This window comes from Amblyomma americanum, chromosome 1 (genome assembly GCF_052857255.1).
Source record: "Amblyomma americanum isolate KBUSLIRL-KWMA chromosome 1, ASM5285725v1, whole genome shotgun sequence".
Lineage (NCBI taxonomy): Eukaryota > Metazoa > Arthropoda > Arachnida > Ixodida > Ixodidae > Amblyomma > Amblyomma americanum.
The window spans coordinates 355,609,212-355,616,931 of NC_135497.1; positions in this window are offsets into that span (position 1 = coordinate 355,609,212).

A 7,720-nucleotide genomic window follows, 5' to 3' on the forward strand; every position below is an offset into this window, starting at 1 on the left:
ATATTGACGAACGTACTGGCCTGCTAGGCTTTAGTTTTCTCAACTTGGCGCTGTGTGCATAAACTGAAACAGAGTATGGTGCACAGAGCAGATCGAAATCCGAAAAGAAATTTTGTATTCGCAGCATGCGCCCTGCAGATACTCCTTTGCTTGATTTAAAGTCATTTCCAGCCTGCAAGCAAAAGGAACGAGGATGACGCTATACAAACTGCGTCCTTACCTGAATGATGCTGGAGGCGTTGTCTCCCTTGTTGCACCTTTCCCGGCAGACGTTTACGCTGTTTTGCTGACAACGCTGTCATCAGATATTGCGCGAATGCACACGGATGTCTCGTCGAGAAGAACGACACATTCCTTGAGTTTGTTGTAATGCCTGTTGGTCGGCCGCGCGAACACCTATCGTGTCATCCACTGGTCAAGCGCGCAAAGCCACCATCCGTTCAGCGACGTTCACTGCTGGCGATCGCACCTTACAGTTCGACAGTTCGCTACTGCCTTTTACGGCAATGCATCCTTGCATAGGTTCCATACCATACGCCTCGTCAGGTCACAGACGAGCTGTCTAGTCAGAGAACACGAAAGCATCGGGGTGCCCTCGAAAGTCGCTCACCTCTCGCAGTTCTACGGTTTGACAGACGACGAATAAATCTAACGAGCAGCAAAACTGACAAAACGCACCACCAGCGCAGCCATTGCCACGCTACATTAACCGCACGGACTGATGATATCTCACAGCGAGCGAAGGGTTTGAACGGGAGAGCAGTTAGCGCCCCTATGCGGCAGCACATTTAAGCTCTCCCTAAACCCTATTCACGCTTTCAAGCGTTGCTTAGTTCACATGTGCCCTTATGACGGCGTTTCAATGTATTGTGCAAACAAAAGAAGACTTTTACAAGCCTAGTTTTGGTTTCAAATAAATGCCTTTTAATCTGCCGCGACCTAACGACGTATAAATCAGCGTTTCATTCACATATTTGCATGATACGGTTACCTTGCGACCCGGGAAGCTATTTTTGGGAATGGCGGCACATTGTATACATGGTGAAAAGCCAATTTGGCATCACTCCATAATTCATGTGTATCACTTGTTTCACGTGACATTGCTCTAGCCCATCAGATTTCAGGAATTGCCCATTCCATGTATGTAGCTATTTTCTCTAAATTGGCAAGTCGTGCGCATGTGTAATTATACGTACTACCTGCAGCTTCTTTTACCCTTCACAAGCGTATATACTTACCAGAAGGGCACCATGAATAGCACTTCTAAAAAGCAATTTTCGACGCCACGTCAACTTGACGTCAACACGAAATGTGCGCCTGTATCTGACGGTGATTGGCACTTCTCAGAGTCAATCAGGGAGGCAGCATGTCGCCGACAGGCGAATAATATTAATAATTATTATTATTATTAGTTTTTGGTGAAAGGAAATGGCGCAGTATCTGTCTCAGAACGTTGGCCCCCTGAACCGCGCCGTGAGGGCAGGGATAATGGAGGGAGTGAAAGAAGAAAGGAAGAAAGGGATGCCGTAATGGAGGGCTCCGGAATAATTTCGACCACCTGGGGATCTTTAACGTGTACTGACATCGCACAGCACACGGGCGCCTTGGCGACAGGCGAATGTGAATATCGAGAATCGGGCCCCAGGGTGGTCATGGTGAACCTTGTGCACATGGCATGGCGTTTATAGCCTGTAATAACGCTGTTGCTATGTCAGGCATCACAAGGTTATTTAAAGGCCATCCGGGGACACGTAATCAGAAATCGTTTTGCGTCGAATAGAGCTATTGATCTAAAAACCTGCCATTCTAACCGCCCGCTTCGGGAATAGAGCAGCAACTCCGTTTCCCGCTGCATTACATCACACTGCCATGACCGCAGCCTTTCAACGCGGTTCATTGCATATCGCCGTCTTCATCCTGAAGCGACGTACGGTCAGTGAGAGACGCCGTATAGTGGAGGTGTCTGGAATCTACCTGAGGTTCATTAACAAGCGCTGACATTGCGCAGCACACAGGCGCCCTTCGCGCTTCGCCTCCCTCGAAAAGTTTACCACCACCACCTCCATTGAAACGCTGCTACGTCGGCCGAGAATATGACCCGCCGCGGTGGCTCAGTGGTTAGGGCGCTCGTCTACAATTCAAAAGTTCCCGGGTTCGAACCCGACCGCGTCGGATGCGTTTCGATTGAGGCGGAACGCCAAGGCGCCCGTGTGCTGTGCGATGTCGGTGCACGTTAAAGATCCCCACGTGGTCTAAATTATTCCGGAGCCCTCCACTCCGGCATCTCTTTCTTCATCTCTTATTTCAGTCCCTCATTTATCCCTTCCCTTACGGCGCGGTTCAGATGTCAGCCGTTATGTGAGGCAGATACTGCGCCATTTCCTTTCCCCCCAAACCAATTTTCATTTTCATTTCATTCTGCGCCCAGAATTTTTTCGAAGACAGCTGAGCGAAACCGTGGTTTTGAGGAAAGGAAAGGAAAGACGCGGCGTCTGTCTCACTGCTCAGTGTACGCCTCAATCGCGGCGTGGGGAATGGATCAAGAAAGGAGTGAAAGAAGAAAAAGATGAGAAATTAAGTGCCGTAATGCAGGATTCATGTCTAATTCGAATTATTTTGAGGTTTACTGCATAACCGCGACCACTGTTCCGTTCACGGGTTCATCGACGAAGCGACGGCGGCGTCCAACCGAGGCGAACGTCCCGGCGTTCTGCGTAGCACGTGCTGGCGCCACCGCCACTTCTACGGCCCGTGGCGAACGCTGGTCACGCGCGTCGCCATACACAAAAAGTGGCGGAGGAAGGCGGCGAGCACGCTTGGGCTCGCAAAAGTAGTGCTAGGAATACAAAGGTTGTTAATGACAGAAGCTCTTCAAGAACTCCGTTTCGGCTACCACCGTCTATGAGCAGTTTTACCAACTGATATGTCTTTACTTCAGCGCATTTCGTGCTTACATCTATTCTAGGCGACGAGATAGACTGGATTTCTTTCAGTGAATCTCGCTGCATGCTAGAGGGCGACGCTGCATGCGAACGTATCAGACGCATGTAAAAAGAGCGCCCGGTATCGACCAGCGGAAACCGAGGTCCCTTTTCAAAGCGCTCTGTAGTGCTCGGAGTTCTTTTCCTTCGCGCTTCTGAAAAAAACATTCAGCTTTTGACAACTGAGGAACAAGCCGCTCAATGCTAAAGGCTCAAGCAGACTTTCATGCGTAGTGAAACGCGGCACTACGTCACAATGAGATGGTGAGGGTTGTGATCGAACTCACTGTGCGAGAAAGCAAAGACGGTACTAAATTATGCCTACGGGGAATTGTGCTAACCCGCCCCGGTGGCTCAGTAGTTAGCGCGTTCGACTACTAATCCGGAGTACCCGGGTACGAACCCGACCGCGACGGCAGCGTTTCGATGGAGGCGAAACGCGAAGGTGCCCGTGTGCTGTGCCACGTCAGTGCACGTTAAAGATCTCCCAGGTGGTCGAAATGATTCCGGAGACCGCCACTACATCCCTTCATCTCTTATTTCAGTCCCTCCTTTATCCCTTACTGCGCCACTTCCTTTCCGCAATAACTAATTTTCAATTTTCATTCTGCTATGTTGGCACGAACGCTGAGGACAGCGGAGAATCGAGAAACGGTGCTCACCTTTTACAGCTGTCTCGTCGCACTCACTGGAGCCACTAACGAAGAGGAATGCTGCTCAGGTACGGAAAAAGTCTTTTCTCAGTCAATGTTGTTTCCAGAATGACGGCCTCAGCGCTCGAGTCGCAAGGAACATGCACCGACACACACTCAGCTCAGGGAGAGCACGCGCTGCGTGGCCTCGCGCCACTCTGCTCGTGCAACTCTGCGCTCGACTGGGGCTCCCTCTATCTATTCCGATCCTACTCTCCATAGAGGCAAGCGCCAAGGGATATGCCTTGCAACCTGTGTGCGATTTTATTCACGGGTATATAGATGCATCAGGTTGATTCTTATGCTAAAATTTGAATTCACGGCTTTTTCATTTCCTTCTTTTTCACCTTTTTTCTCCACATTTACATCTTCTTCACAAAATTATTTAATGACTCCACTCCTTACACATGTGTTCTTTTGTATCAACAATGTACCCCGGCCAATCCCCCATCGTGGGTACGTGCCATTCATCCAGAGGCCATCATCATCACCATCATCATAAACTCTGCTTCTTATCATCGTTCATTAGATTTCCGAGCTGTGAATGCGTGCAAGCACGTTTTTTTTATTACCATCATTCTCCGTGCAAAATAATTTTATTTTACGCGTTTTTTTATTTTAATTTTTTTTATTGTACCAAGACTTCCAGAATGTTAGTGTGGTATAACCTGCATTATCTTTGATTTGGTACAAAATAAAAGTGAGAGAAAGAGAAATAAACAAAAACGTTTCTTATGATTTATGATATGCACCAGACTACTACTTTTCTTGTAGAGCTGGCGAAAAAAAAACGAATTCTTTCGTGCTTAGCCCCGCCGCGGTGGCTCAGTGGTTAGGGCGCTCGACTACTGATCCGGAGTTCCCGGGTTCGAACCCGACCGCGGCGGCTGCGTTTTTATGGAGGAAAAACGCTAAGGCGCCCGTGTGCTGTTCGATGTCAGTGCACGTTAAAGATCCCCAGGTGGTCGAAATTATTCCGGAGCCCTCCACTACGGCACCTCTTCCTTCCTTTCTTCTTTCACTCCCTCCTTTATCCCTTCCCTTACGGCGCGGTTCAGGTGTCCAACGATATATGAGACAGATACTGCGCCATTTCCTTCCCCAAAAACCAATTATTAATTTTATTATTCGTGCTTAGCGTGAATGTGTATCCTGTCTAGCAACGACACCCATAGTGGCTCCATCTTTTGAAGCTATTTTGAACCCCATGTACGTTCGACAACACCAGGAACACTGTACCAGGAGTTAGTGTCGTGCGTTCCATGCAGAAATTCGGTAAGTAAATGCTGTATTGCCTTTAAAAAAATAACTAGCGTATAGATTAGCTCGTTATATTCCTCTTGAGGATGCAGAATCCTTGCAATGCGCCGTTAGGACCACTTTTACACCATGCAGTTAGGGACAAGTTTTGTGCTTCGGAAACGCGTCGGCGCCTTCGTGACAGAAACAAGAATGCGTTGTGGCGCAATAATTCTGATTGCTTTGTCAGTGCTGAAACATGAAGTATCCTTTTTTTTTTCAGGCAATGGATGTCGGCACGTTCTGTGGAATCCGGCCAATTCCAGGCGATGGTGACCGAAGCAGCGACAGGGAGCTGTCAGACGATGAGAAAGACAAAACCACACGAGAGGAAGCGCGCAGGGCGCCTAGTTCTGAAATAGAGTCACTCAACCAAGCAAAGAAGAGGGCACCGCTGGCGCCGCTGCCAACTACTCATGTTCGCCTAGACAAAATGAACCACTTGCCTTATTGGCTTGAGAAGCGTGGGCACTGGAGACAGCGCTCTTGCAACCGCCTCAGAAATCTATCTTGAGAAAAGTACACTGCTGCCTGCTACGAGCATGTTCAGGCTTTGCTGAGAAGCGTATCGGCTAGGAGGTCGCCGTCGACGGCTATACTCTGAAGAAGATAGAGGCAGGTAGTATACCGCGTTCCACTTAGCAAAACAACACATGCATTGCTCGCGCCGTGATTTTTATTCACATAAGATATATGGCACTGCCTCTGGGTGGCGCCACGTGAAACGACTGAGTGAAAACGAGACTGTGACACTGCCCTTTGTTTCAACAGAGACCGAAACTTCTTTGTATTGTTTCACTAGGAGGGCTACAAGTCTTTGTCACGCTAATGAGAGACGTCATCACACTGCAAGAGCCCCAGAGATCAAGTTCTGGAAGCTACGTCATATTTATGCATTAAATTGTGTTATCACAGTTCCTTCCTGTTCATTTTTCCAGCCTGCGTCTTGTTTATCTCCATATCCTATGTTTTTCTTCTTGTCAACAAAAATGGGCTAGCTGTAACTGCATTGTGTACCATATATGACAAGCGAAGAAAATGCTGTCGCAAGTCGAAACCGCGTGGTTTCACTGAAAACTAAATTTGTTTTGGCTGTTTCTGTTACATCACTAGGCCACTGAAATTTTTGCGCGCGAAAATAAATATTGATGCATGCAATAAGGGGTAAATGCATATAATAGTTGGGTGGGCCCTCATTCCTGGAGCCTATAATAGGATTTTGCCACCGCTCTTGCCCGGCTGTCCAGCAAAATCTGGTTCCGAATGTGAGCTGGACAGGGTCGCCCTCCCCCCAGTCCTGAGTTATTTGGTTATTGATTCTCGTATAGGTGGGTTTTTCTGGCATGGCTATACCTTATGGCATAAGTTAGCCGCTTCGGCGCGGAAGGCGCAATACGGATCGTATTTGTTTAGAATCATATCGCTGTGTTTGACAAGCTTTATTTGAGTGTTCGACTTCAATTTCGTTAGAATGGCCCCTTGCTTCCTGTTTACATTTCTGTGCGGTTCGGCGTATACTTTCCTCGTTAATATTAAATGTTGGATTAAAACACTATAGCTTAATAGCGGTTATGAATAGTTATGTTCCTGCGAATTTTGGGGGACCCGGAGTAATAGCGCGTGGTCAGTGGGGTGAGCACCCTCGTTTCCAACATCCGCAGTGTACTGGAGTCCAAATGACTATGGTTTTAAAGTTTGTGTCTTCTTTAGTTCTGAGTATTCTACTTGCGTATTTACCAATCCTTCCTCTGGTATAGTTGCGACATGTAATCTAGGAGTCCGCAACTACACACGACACCTTCCGGGAAACCATCGCCAAAGCAGTTGCCGCCGCTGCCACCTGGGCGATTCCCTGGCACCGAATTGATGCCCCATTAACTAATTTCCGTTGCGCGCCTGTGCATGCTGTGGTTGATATCCTGTTGGCCGGTACTTTTACATCCATTTAAATTGTCTCTTCCATCCCTCCTCATGTTCTCCTGGGGGCGTTCACGCTAACGTTTCTTCTTATGAATTTCGGAGTGCATATTTCTCAGAATGGGCTGCACATCCATCTTGCTTCTAAGCTGGTCTTCCAACAGACGGCAGGAAAAATAGGGGCGGAAGTACCTGATGAATGTGGCGATATAGGCATGCTCTCGAAAGCAGCATCTTTCATTTTATTTAAAGTGCCGCAGGACTGCGGCTAAGAACCAGTCGGTAGCTGCCTGAGTGTGTTCGTTTTAGAGGGTGACCGAAATAGGCAACCCTGGCTGATGTGCGAAGACTACTGTAAGTTGTCACTGGCCGGTCGTGCCGAAGGCGGTGCGGACCTGGCAATATTGTTTTTATTTCTTCTTATTTGCGGGCATTGTTTCTGTCCCTATATGTCTACTTTATGTAAGCTGGCACTTGTGGCGCCTTTGGGGCGGTGACGTAAAGTTACTCGTATCAGACCATGCTTAACGTGTTGCTGCTGCATCCAACCCGTTTGGAAGCAGCTGTAAAAGGGGAAGGCGGACCGACTGAGCAAAATAATTAAATAGGCATATATAGTTTCCTACTGAAATCAGCTTTAATTAAGCAGAACCTTTCGGATCCATACCAGCTATTTCCACAGTGCGTCTGACAATGGGCAGAAGGGTTTGAAGATAAGATCGGTGTGGCAGATAGGAAATGGGAATGGGGTGGCAGAAGGAAATTTCTTGAACGCCCAATCTCCACTGGTTTTCAGCCTTTTTTGCTTGCCGGTAATCCTAATTTTTATGC